Raw genomic sequence first — 18797 nt, forward strand, 5'->3', positions numbered from 1 at the left:
GAGGAGCGAGCATTACCATGCTTGGGTGCTCGGCACACATAGTGAGTAGTGATGGGCAAGCACTGCCATGGTCGGGTGCTCGGTACCCTAGCAAGTAGTGATGAGCGAGCACTGCCATGCTCAGGTGCTCAGTACTCGTAACTAGTGATGAGCGAACACTACCATGCTCAGGTGCTCGGTACTCGTAACGAGTAGTGATGAGCGACTACTACCATGCTTGGCTGCATGGTTGCTCAATGATTGGAACGAGTAGTGAGGAGCGAGCATTACCATGCTTGGGTGCTCGGTACTCATAGTGAGTAGTGATGAGCAAGCAGTGCCAGGGTCGGGTGCTCGGTACTCGTAGCAAGTAGTGATGAGCGAGCACTGCCATGCTCAGGTGCTCAGTACTCGTAGCAAGTAGTGATGAGTGAGCACTGCCATGCTCAGGTGCTCGGTGCTCGTAGCAAGTACTGATGAGCGAGCACTGCCATGTTGTATGCTCAGTACTCATAACGAGTAGTGATGAGTGAGCACTACCATGCTCGGTTGTTCAATGCTCGTAACGAGTAGTGATGAGCGAGCACTGCCATTCTTGGGTGCTCGGTACTCGTAACTAGTAGTGATGAGTGAGCACTGCCATGTTGAATGCTCAGTACCCGTAACGAGTGGTGATGAGTGAGCACTAACATGCTCGATTGCTCAATGCTCGTAACGAGTAGTGATGAGCAAGCACTGCCATGCTCAGGTGCTTGGAACTCGTAACAAGAAATGATAAGCAAGCACTACTATGCTCTGCTACTTAGTGCTCTTAATGAGTAGTAATGAGCGAGCACTACCATGCTCAGGTAATTGGTACTCACAACAAGTAGTGATGAGCGAGCAGTGCCATGTTTGCGTGTTCGATAGACGTGATGAGTAGTGATGAGCGAGTACTACCATGATTGCGTGCTTGGTGCTTGTAACAAATATTAGTGACAGCACTACCATGCTGGAATACTTGGTGCTCGTAACGAGTAGTGATGAGCGAGCACTGCCAAGCTCGAGTGTTTGGTACACGTAACGAATAGTGATTGACGAACACTACCATTATTGAGTGGTTGGTACTTGTAATGAACAGTTGGATACTTAAACAGGCTCAACTCGTATACTGAATATAATGATAGTCAATGGGAAAATTGAGCATTTTTTCACAAGCTCTTCAAGTACAAGTACCGAGCACTCGAGCATGGTACTGCACGCTCATCACTAATTGCCTGCTTTCATTAATCTTCTTTCTACAGGATCTGTACTGTCTCCGTTTCAGTGTGGATGCACAGGTGATTTCACAAAATCGCGGCAACCAATCACTGCTTATTTGTGGTTATTTTTCCATGGACCTTCATTAAAACCTAATTTCACTATAGAATTCACGGTTCATGAACAATTATGATACAGTGCTGCAGTATTCATTTGTGGCTATCATCTATACAGATAGATGTAGCAGGGCAGCTGTTCTCTTAAAAACTGGATTAGATATTGGACATCCTTAGGATAAATGGCAATTATAGTGACAAGGAAGGAAAACGTGAATCCAGCTCCAGGAACATGCAATCTTCTTTACTGAGTGAGTAAATACAAAGTACTGTATACAACATAGCTAAAATCTTTATGCTAGTAACATCTATGCGTTTCAGTTGCTGATGGCACCCTTAGTCATGAGCACCTGAAACGCGTAGATATTATTAGCATGAAGATTTCAGCTATGTCATGCATTGATTCACTCAACAAAGAAGATTACATGTTTGTGGCGCTGGATTCACTGTGCCCTTCCTTGATATTATTTGTGTTTTGGCGGAGACGCTGTCCATGCTCCACACTGCAGAGAGATGTTACAACAGGGATCTGGATTTTCTTATTGTGGCGCCCTGGACAAGCCAGGACGTCACAAGCACTACACCAACACACCCCACACTCCCGGTCAGGCACACCGAAGTCAAACAAAATCCTTGTTGCCTTCCTCCAGGGGCTGATGTCCACACCAGGGGGTGGGCCAGGCGGTTGGTCCCGCCCACCGAGGAGTTCACAGTTCTGGAGGCGGGAAAAGGAAGCAGTGAGTAAGCAGATAGAGTTTGGAAGTGAAGTGGTAGAGGAGCAGACAGAAAGTGGTCCGGGTGTGTGGCCCGGATGGAACAGCAGGGTTGGCAGACGGTGGTGACCGTGTGCAGGAGAGGCCTATTGGAGCTAGCCGTAAGGACCGTGGACGGGCGGTGGCCTGGCGGTACCGGACCGGTACGCAAAGAGAAGTCAGTACCATCCGGCAGGGGCTTAAGGACCCCGACAAGGCTAGGAGTCGCCGTGCAATTTGTCAAATCCGTTAGCGAAGGGAACCTCCTGGGTTTCCCAGCAGCCAAGTCCCGACAGAAGGCAACAGTCCAACCGTTAAAGGGAAACACAGTCACCGCCAAGGCTAAAGTTCCCAGGGCCAGAGCCTGCAGGCAAAAGGGGCTCCTTCAGCAACCTTCAAGCTGGGGAGCGGGTTACCGGTGGGAACCCATTGGAACCGTTTACACTACACAGGTGCAGGGAAAGGCAGTCACCATCAACCAGCGGTGGTGTCACCAATCTCACCACAACCGTGGGTGGCGTCACGGACAATAAATCCCCAAAACCAAACCCCTTTTCACTCACGGGTGAGGAACGCCGCTCGAGTCCCCGGGATCCGGCCCACCGCTCGAGCCACCACTGAGCAGCAGCAGCAGCAGCCGGACCCGAGCAGTGGGAAAGCGCAGCGTCCCCTCCTCCACCCACGACATTATCACAATTATGGTGATGCTTTACATTACTTACAAGAGCAGGTATTGCTTGGGTGGCGCTTTGTATTACTTATAAGAGCAGGTATTGCTCTGGTAACGCTTTGTATTACTTATAAGAGCAGGTATTGCTCTGGTGATGCTTTGTATTACTTATAAGAGCAGGTATTGCTCTGGTAACGCTTTGTATTATAAGGGCAGGTATTGCTCTGGTGACGCTTTGTATTATAAGGGCAGGTATTGCTCTGGCGACGCTTTGTATTACTTATAAGAGCAGGTATTGCTCTGGTGACGCTTTGTATTACTTATAAGAGCAGGTATTGCTCTGGTGACGCTTTGCTTTACTTATAAGAGCAGGTATTGCTCTGGTGACGCTTTGTATTACTTATAAGAGCAGGTATTGGTCTAGTGATGCTTTGTATTACTTATAATAGCAGGTATTGCTCGGGTGGCGCTTTGTATTACTTATAATAGCAGGCATTGCTCTGGTGACGCTTTGTATTACTTATAAGAGCAGGTATTGCTCTGGTGAAGCTTTTATATTGCTTATAAGAGCAGGTATTGTTCTGGTAACGCTTTGTATTACTTATATGAGCAGGTATTGCTCGAGTGGCGCTTTGTATTACTTATAAGAGCAGGTATTGCTCTGGCGACGCTTTGTATTACTTATAAGAGCAGGTATTGCTCTGGTGATGCTTTGTAGTACTTATAAGAGCAGGTATTGCTCTGGTGGCACTTTGTATTACTTCTAAGAGCAGGTATTGCTCTGGTAACGCTTTGTATTACTTATAAGGGCAGGTATTGCTTGGGTGACTTTTGTATTACTTATAAGAGCAGGTATTGCTCTGGTGACGCTTTGTATTACTTATAAGAGCAGGTATTGCTCTGGTGACACTTTGTATTACTTATAAGAGTAGGTGTTGCTCTGGTGACACTTTGTATTACTTATAAGAGCAGGTATTGCTTTGGTGACGCTTTGTATTATTTATAAGAGCAGGTATTGCTCTGGTGATGCTTTGTATTACTTATAAGAGCAGGTTTTTCCTCTGGTGACGCTTTGTATTACTTATAAGAGCAGGTATTGCTCTGGTGACGCTTTGTATTACTTATAAGAGCAGGTATTGCTCTGGTGACGCTTTGTATTAGAGCAGGTATTGCTCTGGTGAAGCTTTGTATTACTTATAAGAGCAGGTATTGCTCTGGGGACGCTTTGTATCACTTATAAGAGCAGGTATTGCTCTGGTGACACTTTATATTACTTATAAGAGCAGGTATTGCTCTGGTGATGCTTTGTATTACTTATAAGAGCAGGTATTGCTCTGGTGACGCTTTCTATTACTTATAAGAGCAGGTATTGCTCTGGTGACGCTTTGTATTACTTATAAGAGCAGGTATTGCTCTGGTGACGCTTTGTATTACTTATAAGAGCAGGTATTGCTCTGGTGACGCTTTGTATTACTTATAAGAGCAGGTATTGCTTGGGTGGCGCTTTGTATTACTTATAAGAGCAGGTATTGCTTGGGTGGCGCTTTGTATTAATTATAAGAGCAGGTATTGCTCTGGTGATGCTTTGTATTATTTATAAGAGCAGGTATTGCTCTGGTGATGCTTTGTATTACTTATAAGAGCAGGTATTGCTCTGGTGATGCTTTGTATTACTTATAAGAGCAGGTATTGCTCTGGTAACGCTTTGTATTATAAGAGCAGGTATTGCTCTGGTGACGCTTTGTATTACTTATAAGAGCAGGTATTGCTCTGGTGGCGCTTTGTATTACTTATAAGAGCAGGTATTGCTCTGGTGATGCTTTGTATTACTTATAAGAGCAGGTATTGCTCTGGTGACGCTTTGTATTATTTATAAGAGCAGGTATTGCTCTGGTGACACTTTGTATTACTTATAAGAGCAGGTATTGCTCTGGTGACACTTTGTATTACTTATAAGAGCAGGTATTGCTCTGGTGACACTTTGTATTACTTATAAGAGCAGGTATTGCTCTGGTGATGCTTTGTATTACTTATAAGAGCAGGCATTGCTCTTGTGACGCTTTGTATTACTTACAGTTAGGTCCAGAAATATTTGGACAGTGACACAATTTTCGCGAGTTGGGCTCTGCATGCCACCACATTGGATTTCAAATGAAATCTCTACAACAGAATTCAAGTGCAGATTGTAACGTTTAATTTGAAGGTTTGAACAAAAATATCTGATAGAAATTGTAGGAATTGTACAGATTTCTTTACAAACACTCCACATTTTAGGAGGTCAAAAGTAATTGGACAAATAAACCAAACCCAAACAAAATATTTTTATTTTCAATATTTTGTTGCGAATCCTTTGGAGGCAATCACTGCCTTAAGTCTGGAACCCATGGACATCACCAAATGCTGGGTTTCCTCCTTCTTAATGGTTTGCCAGGCCTTTACAGCCGCAGCCTTCAGGTCTTGCTTGTTTGTGGGTCTTTCCGTCTTAAGTCTGGATTTGAGCAAGTGAAATGCATGCTCAATTGGGTTAAGATCTGGTGATTGACTTGGCCATTGCAGAATGTTCCACTTTTTTGCACTCATGAACTCCTGGGTAGCTTTGGCTGTATGCTTGGGGTCATTGTCCATCTGTACTATGAAGCGCCGTCCGATCAACTTTGCGGCATTTGGCTGAATCTGGGCTGAAAGTATATCCCGGTACACTTCAGAATTCATCCGGCTACTCTTGTCTGCTGGTATGTCATCAATAAACACAAGTGACCCAGTGCCATTGAAAGCCATGCATGCCCATGCCATCACGTTGCCTCCACCATGTTTTACAGAGGATGTGGTGTGCCTTGGATCGTGTGCCGTTCCCTTTCTTCTCCAAACTTTTTTCTTCCCATCATTCTGGTACAGGTTGATCTTTGTCTCATCTGTCCATAGAATACTTTTCCAGAACTGAGCTGGCTTCATGAGGTGTTTTTCAGCAAATTTAACTCTGGCCTGTCTATTTTTGGAATTGATGAATGGTTTGCATCTAGATGTGAACCCTTTGTATTTACTTTCATGGAGTCTTCTCTTTACTGTTGACTTAGAGACAGATACACCTACTTCACTGAGAGTGTTCTGGACTTCAGTTGATGTTGTGAACGGGTTCTTCTTCACCAAAGAAAGTATGCGGCGATCATCCACCACTGTTGTCATCCGTGGACGCCCAGGCCTTTTTGAGTTCCCAAGCTCACCAGTCAATTCCTTTTTTCTCAGAATGTACCTGACTGTTGATTTTGCTACTCCAAGCATGTCTGCTATCTCTCTGATGGATTTTTTCTTTTTTTTCAGCCGCAGGATGTTCTGCTTCACCTCAATTGAGAGTTCCTTAGACCGCATGTTGTCTGGTCACAGCAACAGCTTCCAAATCCAAAATCACACACCTGTAATCAACCCCAGACCTTTTAACTACTTCATTGATTACAGGTTAACGAGGGAGACGCCTTCAGAGTTAATTGCAGCCCTTAGAGTCCCTTGTCCAATTACTTTTGGTCCCTTGAAAAAGAGGAGGCTATGCATTACAGAGCTATGATTCCTAAACCCTTTCTCCGATTTGGATGTGAAAACTCTCATATTGCAGCTGGGAGTGTGCACTTTCAGCCCATATTATATATATATTGTATTTCTGAACATGTTTTTGTAAACAGCTAAAATAACAAAACTTGTGTCACTGTCCAAATATTTCTGGACCTAACTGTATATGAGCAGGTATTGCTCTGGTGACGCTTTGTATTACTTATAAGAGCAGGTATTGCTCTGGCGACGCTTTGTATTACTTATAAGAGCAGGTATTGCTCTGGTGACGCTTTGTATTACTGATAAGAGCAGGTATTGCTCTGGTGACGCTTTGTATTACTGATAAGAGCAGGTATTGCTCTGGTAACGCTTTGTATTACTTATAAGAGCAGGTATTGCTCTGGTGACGCTTTGCATTACTTATAAGAGCAGGTATTGCTCTGGCGACGCTTTGTATTACTTATAAGAGCAGGTATTGCTCTGGTGACGCTTTGTATTACTGATAAGAGCAGGTATTGCTCTGGTGACGCTTTGTATTACTTATAAGAGCAGGTATTGCTCTGGTGACGCTTTGTATTACTGATAAGAGCAGGTATTGCTCTGGTGACGCTTTGTATTACTGATAAGAGCAGGTATTGCTCGGGTGGAGCTTGACATGACCCTGTTTTACAGTGGACTACAGCAGAAATGCCTGGCAGCCCAGTTTTTCCTGCTAATACAGCTGATCAGTAGGATTTTAGCTGCTGTGGGATTTAAGGCGGGCTTTGCACACTACGACATCGCAGGCCGATGCTGCGATGCCGAGTGCGATAGTGCCCGCCTCCGTCGCAGCAGCGATATGTGTTGATAGCTGGCGTAGCGAAAGTTATCGCTACGCCAGCTTCACACACACACTCACCTGCCGTGCGACGTCCCTGTGGCCGGCGACCCGCCTCCTTGTTAAGGGGGCGGGTCGTGCGGCGTCACTGCGACGTCACACGGCAGGCGGCCAATCAGAGCGGAGGGGCGGAGATGAGCAGGATGTAAACATCCTGCCCACCTCCTTCCTTCCGCATATCCTACGGAAGCCGCAGTGAGGCCGGTAGGAGACGTTCCTCGCTCCTGCGACTTCACACACAGCGATGTGTGCTGCCGCAGGAGCGAGGAACAACATCGGACCATTGCGTCAGCGTAATTATGGATTACGCCGACGCTGTACCGATGATACGATTACGACGCTTTTGCGCTCGTTAATCGTATCATCCAGCCTTTACACACTGCGATGTCGCATGCGATGCCGGAAGTGCGTCATTTTCAATTTGACCCCACCGACATCGCACCTGCGATGTCGCAGTGTGCAAAGTGCCCCTTAGTTGCTGGACCCTCAGCATCTGTATATAGAAAAAGGAGGTGTTTCACTGACGAGTATAATTTGGGGGTGCCATGAAAAGTAGTAGGCTGATCTGCTGTCATATGTAAAAAATTACAGAAAACATTTTCTAAGGATGACTTATGCTCAATGAGAAAATCCACCCATCTTTACACTATGGTCACTGCATTGTCTACATTTCTAGGGTGCACAGCTCATAAAGCAGAGCTCCCGTATTATGTGCTCACTTCTCACTGACTGAGCTGCTAAAAAGTTTGCTTTGCAATTGAATGACGGAGCAGGTAAAGCTGAAGCCAGGCAGGCAGTGTGCAGACACCTCCTCCTCCTCCCTGCTCTGTGCAGTGCTGGGTAGTGACGTGCCTGCCTGGCTCTCTGCGGGAGTGTGCCCTGCACCTGGCTCCAGTCTCCCAGGGATGTGCCCAGGCTCCTGTGTGTCTCAGCTCCTCCTGCCCTCTCCTGTCAGCAGCATCTTCCTAGGACGCAGGAGCTGCCGCAGCATCAGGCGAGTGATGGAGCCTCAGGATTGCTGGTAAGTGACTGCATGCTGCTGCCGTGCCCGAGCTACTGGAGGGAAGTCGGGGATGAGACACGGGAAGTTTGGACGAATCCTCCCGTGCCATGCCAGAGCCGGGGCAGAGAGCCTCGGATTGTCACTGCCAGCCCTACCTGCCCCAAAAATGCATTACTGGCACTGTGGAGGCATCAGGCATACAGTACATTGGTCCGGAATCTGAATACTATGCTATTGTCTGTCCTGTGACAAGTGATGATAGATGGATAATGGATAGATAGATAGATAGATAGATAGATAGATAGATAGATAGATAGATAGATAGATAGATAGATGGATAGATAGAGGGATAGATAGATAGATAGATAGATAGATAGATAGATAGATAGCTGGATAGATAGAGGGATAGATAGATAGATAGATAGATAATGGATAGACAGATGGATAGATAGATAGATAGATGGATAGATAGCTGGATAGATAGATAGATAGATAGATAATGGATATATAGATAGATAGATAGATAGATAGATAGATAGATAATGGATAGACAGATGGATAGATAGATAGATAGATGGATAGATAGCTGGATAGATAGATAGATAGATAATGGATAGACAGATGGATAGATAGATAGATAGATAGATGCATAGATAGATAATGGATAGATAGATGGATGGATAGAGGGATAGATAGATAGATGGATGGATAGATAGATAATGGATAGATAGATGGATAGATAGATAGATAGATAGATAATGGATAGATAGAGGGATAGATAGATGAATAGAGGGATAGATAGATAGATGGATGGATAGATAGATAATGGATAGATAGATGGATAGATAGATAGATAGATAGATAATGGATAGATAGAGGGATAGATAGATGAATAGAGGGATAGATAGATAGATAGAGGGATAGATGGATAGATAGATAGATAGTATAATGCTGTGCCATGTAATATAGTATAATGAAATGTAATGTGTATAGGTTTGAATGAATGTTTTACTTGCATTGATTTATTTCCTATTTCTGTATTTCTCTTATGTGGAGCATGCATTGTACAAAGTATAACAATAACATATACATTGCTGCTATTAAGGTCAGGTTACAATTTTGACATCCTCTTTTTTCTTTGCTGGCCTTTTAGTAGAACTGTGCAGATATCATGGTGTCTATGAAAGTTGCAGTTTTCTGTTAGGAATATTTGGGACATGAATCTCTCCTGCTTACAAAGTGTTAACACAATTCTGTATAGTAGATAGATAGATAGATCGATACATGATAGATAGATAGATAGATAGATAGATAGATAGATAGATAGATAGATAGATCGATACATGATAGATAGATAGATAGATAATGGATAGATGGATAGATGGATGGATAGATGGATAGATAGATAGATAATGGATAGATGGATAGATGGATGGATAGATGGATAGATAGATAGATAATGGATAGATGGATAGATGGATGGATAGATGGATAGATAGATAGATAGATAGATAGATAATGGATAGATGGATAGATGGATGGATAGATGGATAGATAGATAGATAATGGATAGATGGATAGATGGATGGATAGATGGATAGATAGATAGATAGATAGATAATGGATAGATGGATAGATGGATGGATAGATGGATAGATAGATAGATAATGGATAGATGGATAGATGGATGGATAGATAGATAATGGATAGATGGATAGATGGATAGATAGATAGATAGAGAGAGAGAGCTAGAGAGAGGGATATATAGATAGATAAATAGTTAATGGATAGATACAATGGTAAATAGATGATAGATAGATAGAGGGATAGATAGATACATAATAAATATATAGAGGGATAATAGATAGATAGATAGATGAGCGAATGTCATAGACTTTGAGAAAGAGAACTATGATAAGCCATGGACTTCCATAGCTCCCTCTCTGGATGTGCCCCCCATCCACCCTTCCTACAGCCCTTATCCCTATTTCTATACACTTGCTTTGGCAAAACTAATGCATATTTAGCCCTGGCAATAAAGCTTTCTTATTTCATTTAATTAAGATGAGATATACAATAGATATATGATTGATAGATATATGATCAGTACATAGATAGATTGATGGATAGATAGATGATAGATACTTATTTTCAGATGGATTAAGGTTGTGCTGGTGCTGTGATAGTTTATTCCAATAAATGATACTATGCTTTATATATATGTAATTGTGTTATAATTGAATAGAAAAGTGATTTTGGTCTATAAAAATCAACTGTTTATGTAAAATTATAAATATTGCATAATTTGAATATTTTAGTTGCAGGGGACTAAGAGTGGTATAATATTTGGGGTTTGCAGCATGTTATGTTTGTACCTGTCATAAAAATGATATCCAATGATATCCATGGGATGATATATACAAAATGCTGATAAATGTCACTGGTATTGAGGCATATCACTGCTGTTGGGTCAGATCACTAGTATTAGGACAGATCACTGCTGTTGGGTCAGATCACTAGTATTAGGACAGATCACTGCTGTTGGGTCAGATCACTAGTATTAGGACAGATCACTGCTGTTGGGTCAGATCACTAGTATTAGGACAGATCACTGCTGTTGGGTCAGATCACTAGTATTAGGGCAGATCACTGCTGTTGGGTCAGATCACTAGTATTAGGACAGATCACTGCTGTTGGGGCAAATTACTATATTGGGGCAAAGCACTATATTAGGGCAGATCACTAGTATTAGGATACTGGTAGTGGGTCAGATCACTATATTGAGGCTGGCCACTGTATTAGGGCAGATCACTGGTATTAGCGTAGATCACTGGTATTGGTTCAGATCACATATTAGGGCAGATCTCTGGTATTGGGGTTGATCAATAGAATTAGGGCACAAAACTATATTAGGGTAGATCACTGGTATTGTGGCAGATCAATCACTATATTAAGGCAGATCACTGGCACTGGAGCATATCTATATTAGGATAGATCACTAGTATTGGGGCAGATCACTGTTAGGTCAGACCATTGGTATTGCGGTAGAGCAATAGAATTAGGGTAGATAACTATATGAGGGCAGATTACTATATTAGGGTAGATCATTGGCATTGGGGCAGATAAATGGAATTAAAGCAGATCAATATATGAGGGCAGATCACTATATTATTGCAGATTACTGGTATTGGGGCAGATCAATGGAATTTGAGCAGATCATTATATTAGGGCAGATTAGTATATTAGGGTAGATCATTCGCATTGGGTCAGATAAATGGAATTAAAGCAGATCAATATATTAGGGCAGATCACTATATTATTGCAGATCACTGGTATTGGGGCAGATCACTGCTATTAGGACAAATCACTATGTTAGGGTAGATCACTGGTATTATGGTAGATGACTGGTATTAGAGCAGATCACTGTATTAGGGTAGATCACTGGTATTACGGCAGATCACTATGTCAGGGTCGATCACTGATATTAGGGCAAATCACTGGTATTAGGGCAGATCACTGTATTAGGATAGATCACTGGTATTAGGGCAAATCACTGTATTAGGACAGATCACTATGTTAGAGTAGATAACTGGTATTAGGGCAGATCACTGGAGTTAGGGCAGATCACTGGTATTATGCCAGATCACTGATAGTAGGGTAGATCACTGGTATTGGGGCAGATGACTATATTGGGGCAGATCACTATATTGGGGCAGATCACTTTATAAGGGTGCATCACTATATTAGGCTAGATCACTGTATTACAACAGACTACTGGTAATAGAGCAGATCAATAAATTAGAGTAGATCACTGGTATTAGGGCAGATCACTGGTATTAAATCAGATCACTGGTAGTTGGGCAGATGACTGGTATTAGGGCAGATCACTGATATTAGGACAGATCACTGTTTTTATGGTAGATCGGTAGTGTTTGGGTAGATCACTGGTATTAGGGTAGATCACTTGCATTAGTGTAGACCACTGGTATTGGGGCAGATCAATATATTAGGGTAGATCACTGTATTATAGCAGATTACTGGTAATAGAGCAGATCACTATATTAGAGAAGATCACGGTATTAGGACAGATCACGGTATTAGGGCAAATCACTGGTATTATGACAGATCACTGGCATTAGGGCAGATGACTATGTTAGAGTAGATCACTGGTATTAGGGCAGATCACTGGAGTTAGGGCAGATCACTGGTATTATGCCAGATCACTGATAGTAGGGTAGATCACTGGTATTGTGGCAGATGACTATATTGGGGCAGATCACTATATTGGGGCAGATCACTTTATAAGGGTGCATCACTATATTAGGCTAGATCACTGTATTACAACAGACTACTGGTAATAGAGCAGATCAATAAATTAGAGTAGATTAGTGGTATTGGTGCATGTCACTGGTATTAGAGCAGATCACTGGTAATAGGACAGATCACTGGTATTAGAGCAAATCACTATGTTAGAATAGATCACTGGTATTAAGACAGATCACTGTATTAAGGCAGATCACTGGTAGTAGGGCAGATCACTATGTTAGAGTAGATCACTGGTATTAGGGAAGATCACTGGTATTAAATCAGATCACTGGTAGTTGGGCAGATGACTGGTATTAGGGCAGATCACTGATATTAGGACAGATCACTGTTTTTATGGTAGATCGGTAGTGTTTGGGTAGATAACTGGTATTAGGGTAGATCACTTGCATTAGTGTAGACCACTGGTATTGGGGGAGATCACTATATTGGGGCAGATCAATATATTAGGGTAGATCACTGTATTATAGCAGATTACTGGTAATAGAGCAGATCACTATATTAGAGAAGATCACGGTATTAAGACAGATCACGGTATTAGGGCAAATCACTGGTATTATGACAGATCACTGGCATTAGGGCAGATGACTATGTTAGAGTAGATCACTGGTATTAGGGCAGATCACTGTATTAGGACAGATCACTATGTTAGAGTAGATAACTGGTATTAGGGCAGATCACTGGAGTTAGGGCAGATCACTGGTATTATGCCAGATCACTGATAGTAGGGTAGATCACTGGTATTGGGGCAGATGACTATATTGGGGCAGATCACTATATTGGGGCAGATCACTTTATAAGGGTGCATCACTATATTAGGCTAGATCACTGTATTACAACAGACTACTGGTAATAGAGCAGATCAATAAATTAGAGTAGATCACTGGTATTAGGGCAGATCACTGGTATTAAATCAGATCACTGGTAGTTGGGCAGATGACTGGTATTAGGGCAGATCACTGATATTAGGACAGATCACTGTTTTTATGGTAGATCGGTAGTGTTTGGGTAGATCACTGGTATTAGGGTAGATCACTTGCATTAGTGTAGACCACTGGTATTGGGGCAGATCAATATATTAGGGTAGATCACTGTATTATAGCAGATTACTGGTAATAGAGCAGATCACTATATTAGAGAAGATCACGGTATTAGGACAGATCACGGTATTAGGGCAAATCACTGGTATTATGACAGATCACTGGCATTAGGGCAGATGACTATGTTAGAGTAGATCACTGGTATTAGGGCAGATCACTGGAGTTAGGGCAGATCACTGGTATTATGCCAGATCACTGATAGTAGGGTAGATCACTGGTATTGTGGCAGATGACTATATTGGGGCAGATCACTATATTGGGGCAGATCACTTTATAAGGGTGCATCACTATATTAGGCTAGATCACTGTATTACAACAGACTACTGGTAATAGAGCAGATCAATAAATTAGAGTAGATTAGTGGTATTGGTGCATGTCACTGGTATTAGAGCAGATCACTGGTAATAGGACAGATCACTGGTATTAGAGCAAATCACTATGTTAGAATAGATCACTGGTATTAAGACAGATCACTGTATTAAGGCAGATCACTGGTAGTAGGGCAGATCACTATGTTAGAGTAGATCACTGGTATTAGGGAAGATCACTGGTATTAAATCAGATCACTGGTAGTTGGGCAGATGACTGGTATTAGGGCAGATCACTGATATTAGGACAGATCACTGTTTTTATGGTAGATCGGTAGTGTTTGGGTAGATAACTGGTATTAGGGTAGATCACTTGCATTAGTGTAGACCACTGGTATTGGGGGAGATCACTATATTGGGGCAGATCAATATATTAGGGTAGATCACTGTATTATAGCAGATTACTGGTAATAGAGCAGATCACTATATTAGAGAAGATCACGGTATTAAGACAGATCACGGTATTAGGGCAAATCACTGGTATTATGACAGATCACTGGCATTAGGGCAGATGACTATGTTAGAGTAGATCACTGGTATTAGGGCAGATCACTGTATTAGGACAGATCACTATGTTAGAGTAGATAACTGGTATTAGGGCAGATCACTGGAGTTAGGGCAGATCACTGGTATTATGCCAGATCACTGATAGTAGGGTAGATCACTGGTATTGGGGCAGATGACTATATTGGGGCAGATCACTATATTGGGGCAGATCACTTTATAAGGGTGCATCACTATATTAGGCTAGATCACTGTATTACAACAGACTACTGGTAATAGAGCAGATCAATAAATTAGAGTAGATCACTGGTATTAGGGCAGATCACTGGTATTAAATCAGATCACTGGTAGTTGGGCAGATGACTGGTATTAGGGCAGATCACTGATATTAGGACAGATCACTGTTTTTATGGTAGATCGGTAGTGTTTGGGTAGATCACTGGTATTAGGGTAGATCACTTGCATTAGTGTAGACCACTGGTATTGGGGCAGATCAATATATTAGGGTAGATCACTGTATTATAGCAGATTACTGGTAATAGAGCAGATCACTATATTAGAGAAGATCACGGTATTAGGACAGATCACGGTATTAGGGCAAATCACTGGTATTATGACAGATCACTGGCATTAGGGCAGATGACTATGTTAGAGTAGATCACTGGTATTAGGGCAGATCACTGGAGTTAGGGCAGATCACTGGTATTATGCCAGATCACTGATAGTAGGGTAGATCACTGGTATTGTGGCAGATGACTATATTGGGGCAGATCACTATATTGGGGCAGATCACTTTATAAGGGTGCATCACTATATTAGGCTAGATCACTGTATTACAACAGACTACTGGTAATAGAGCAGATCAATAAATTAGAGTAGATTAGTGGTATTGGTGCATGTCACTGGTATTAGAGCAGATCACTGGTAATAGGACAGATCACTGGTATTAGAGCAAATCACTATGTTAGAATAGATCACTGGTATTAAGACAGATCACTGTATTAAGGCAGATCACTGGTAGTAGGGCAGATCACTATGTTAGAGTAGATCACTGGTATTAGGGAAGATCACTGGTATTAAATCAGATCACTGGTAGTTGGGCAGATGACTGGTATTAGGGCAGATCACTGATATTAGGACAGATCACTGTTTTTATGGTAGATCGGTAGTGTTTGGGTAGATAACTGGTATTAGGGTAGATCACTTGCATTAGTGTAGACCACTGGTATTGGGGGAGATCACTATATTGGGGCAGATCAATATATTAGGGTAGATCACTGTATTATAGCAGATTACTGGTAATAGAGCAGATCACTATATTAGAGAAGATCACGGTATTAAGACAGATCACGGTATTAGGGCAAATCACTGGTATTATGACAGATCACTGGCATTAGGGCAGATGACTATGTTAGAGTAGATCACTGGTATTAGGGCAGATCACTGGTATTAGGGCAGATCACTGGTAGTAGGGCAGGTCACTGATATTAGGGCAGATAACTGATATTAGGACAGATCACTGGTTTTATGGTAGAGGTCACTGATATTAGGGCAGATAACTGATATTAGGACAGATCACTGTTTTTATGGTAGATCGGTAGTGTTTGGGTAGATCACTGGTATTAGGGTAGATCACTTGCATTAGTGTAGACCACTGGTATTGGGGGAGATCACTATATTGGGGCAGATCAATATATTAGGGTAGATCACTGTATTATAGCAGATTACTGGTAATAGAGCAGATCACTATATTAGAGAAGATCACGGTATTAAGACAGATCACGGTATTAGGGCAAATTACTGGTATTATGACAGATCACTGGCATTAGGGCAGATGACTATGTTAGAGTAGATCACTGGTATTAGGGCAGATCACTGGTAGTAGGGCAGGTCACTGATATTAGGGCAGATAACTGATATTAGGACAGATCACTGGTTTTATGGTAGATCAGTGGTATATGGGTAGATCACTGGTATTAGGGCAGATCACTTGTATTAGGGTAAACCAATGGTATTAGAGCAGATCACTGTATTAGGGTAGATCACTGGTATTCAAGCAGATCACTGATATTATAGCAGATTACTGTATAAGGGCAGATCACTGTATTATTGCAGATCACTGGTATTATTGCAGATCACTGGTATTATTGCAGATCACTGGTATTAGAGCAGATCACTGATGATATTAGGGCAGATCACTGGTATTAGAACAGATTACTGGTATTAGGGCAGATCACTGGTATTAGAGCAGATCACTGGTATTAGGGCAGATCACAGGTAGTAGGGCAGGTCACTGATATTAGGGCAGATAACTGATATTAGGACAGATCACTGGTATTAGGGCAGATCACTGGTATTAGGGCAGATCACTGGTATTAGAGCAGATCACTGTATTAGGGCAGATCACTGGTATTAGGACAGATCACTGGTATTAGGGAAGATCACTGGTATTAGAGTAGATCACTGTATTAGGGCAGATCACTGGTATTAGAGCAGATCACTGGTATTAGGGCAGATCACTGGTGTTAGAGCAGATCACTGGTATTAGGGCAGACTGGTATTAGAGCAGATCACTGGTATTAGGGCAGATCACTGGTGTTAGAGCAGATCACTGGTGTTAGAGCAGATCACTGGTATTAGGGCAGACTGGTATTAGAGCAGATCACTGGTATTAGGGCAGATCACTGGTATTAGAGCAGATCACTGTTTTAGGTCAGATCACTGATATTAGGGCAGATCACTGGTATTAGGGCAGATCACTGATATTATAGCAGATCACTGTATTAGGTAAGATCACTGGTATTAGGGCAGATCACTGGTATTAGGGCAGATCACTGGTATTAGAGCAGATCACTAGTATTAGTACAGATCACTGGTATTAGGGCAGATCACTGTTATTAGAGCAGATCACTGTATTAGGGCAGATCACTAGTATTAGAGCAGATCACTGTATTAGCTCAGATCACTGTATTAGAGCAGATCACTGGTATTAGAGCAGATCACTGGTATTAGGGAAGATCACTGGTGTTAGAGCACATCACTGGTATTAGAGCAGATCACTGTATTAGCTCAGATCACTGTATTAGGGCAGATCACTGGTATTAGAACAGATCACTGGTATTAGGGCAGATCACTGGTGTTGGAGCACATCACTGGTATTAGAGCAGATCACTGTATTAGCTCAGATCACTGTATTAGGGCAGGTCACTGGTATTAGAGCAGATCACTGTATTAGGGCAGATCACTGGTATTAGAGCAGATCACTGGTATTAGGGCAGATCACTGGTATTAGAGCAGATCACTGGTGTTAGGGCAGATCACTGGTGTTAGAGCAGATCACTGGTGTTAGAGCACATCACTGGTATTAGAGCAGATCACTGGTATTAGGGAAGATCACTGGTGTTAGAGCACATCACTGGTATTAGAGCAGATCACTGTATTAGCTCAGATCACTGTATTAGGGCAGATCACTGGTATTAGAACAGATCACTGGTATTAGGGCAGATCACTGGTGTTGGAGCACATCACTGGTATTAGAGCAGATCACTGTATTAGCTCAGATCACTGTATTAGGGCAGGTCACTGGTATTAGAGCAGATCACTGTATTAGGGCAGATCACTGGTATTAGGCGGGCTTTGCACACTACGACATCGCAGGCCGATGCTGCGATGCCGAGTGCGATAGTGCCCGCCCCCGTCGCAGCAGCGATATGTGTTGATAGCTGGCGTAGCGAAAGTTATCGCTACGCCAGCTTCACACACACACTCACCTGCCGTGCGACGTCCCTGTGGCCGGCGACCCGCCTCCTTGTTAAGGGGGCGGGTCGTGCGGCGTCACTGCGACGTCACACGGCAGGCGGCCAATCAGAGCGGAGGGGCGGAGATGAGCAGGATGTAAACATCCTGCCCACCTCCTTCCTTCCGCATATCCTACGGAAGCCGCAGTGAGGCCGGTAGGAGACGTTCCTCGCTCCTGCGACTTCACACACAGCGATGTGTGCTGCCGCAGGAGCGAGGAACAACATCGGACCATTGCGTCAGCGTAATTATGGATTACGCCGACGCTGTACCGATGATACGATTACGACGCTTTTGCGCTCGTTAATCGTATCATCCAGCCTTTACACACTGCGATGTCGCATGCGATGCCGGAAGTGCGTCATTTTCAATTTGACCCCACCGACATCGCACCTGCGATGTCGCAGTGTGCAAAGTGCCCCTTAGAGCAGATCACTGGTATTAGGGCAGATCACTGGTATTAGAGCAGATCACTGGTGTTAGGGCAGATCACTGGTGTTAGAGCAGATCACTGGTATTAGAGTA

At 42.8% G+C, this 18797-nt stretch overlaps 1 protein-coding gene across 2 annotated transcripts in view; it reads left to right on the forward strand.

The window, feature by feature from the left end:
- The first annotated feature begins 7891 nt into the window (after positions 1-7891).
- Positions 7892-18797, forward strand: part of HS3ST5 (heparan sulfate-glucosamine 3-sulfotransferase 5) — a 389846-nt gene continuing 378940 nt past the window's right edge. For both annotated transcript variants that reach the window (XM_075340038.1, XM_075340037.1), the window contains exon 1: positions 7892-8197. The gene's annotated coding sequence lies outside the window, so the exon portion shown is untranslated. The remainder of the gene's footprint in view (positions 8198-18797) is intronic.

The sequence above is a fragment of the Anomaloglossus baeobatrachus genome, chromosome 3, assembly GCF_048569485.1.
Source record: "Anomaloglossus baeobatrachus isolate aAnoBae1 chromosome 3, aAnoBae1.hap1, whole genome shotgun sequence".
In the NCBI taxonomy this organism is placed as follows: domain Eukaryota; kingdom Metazoa; phylum Chordata; class Amphibia; order Anura; family Aromobatidae; genus Anomaloglossus; species Anomaloglossus baeobatrachus.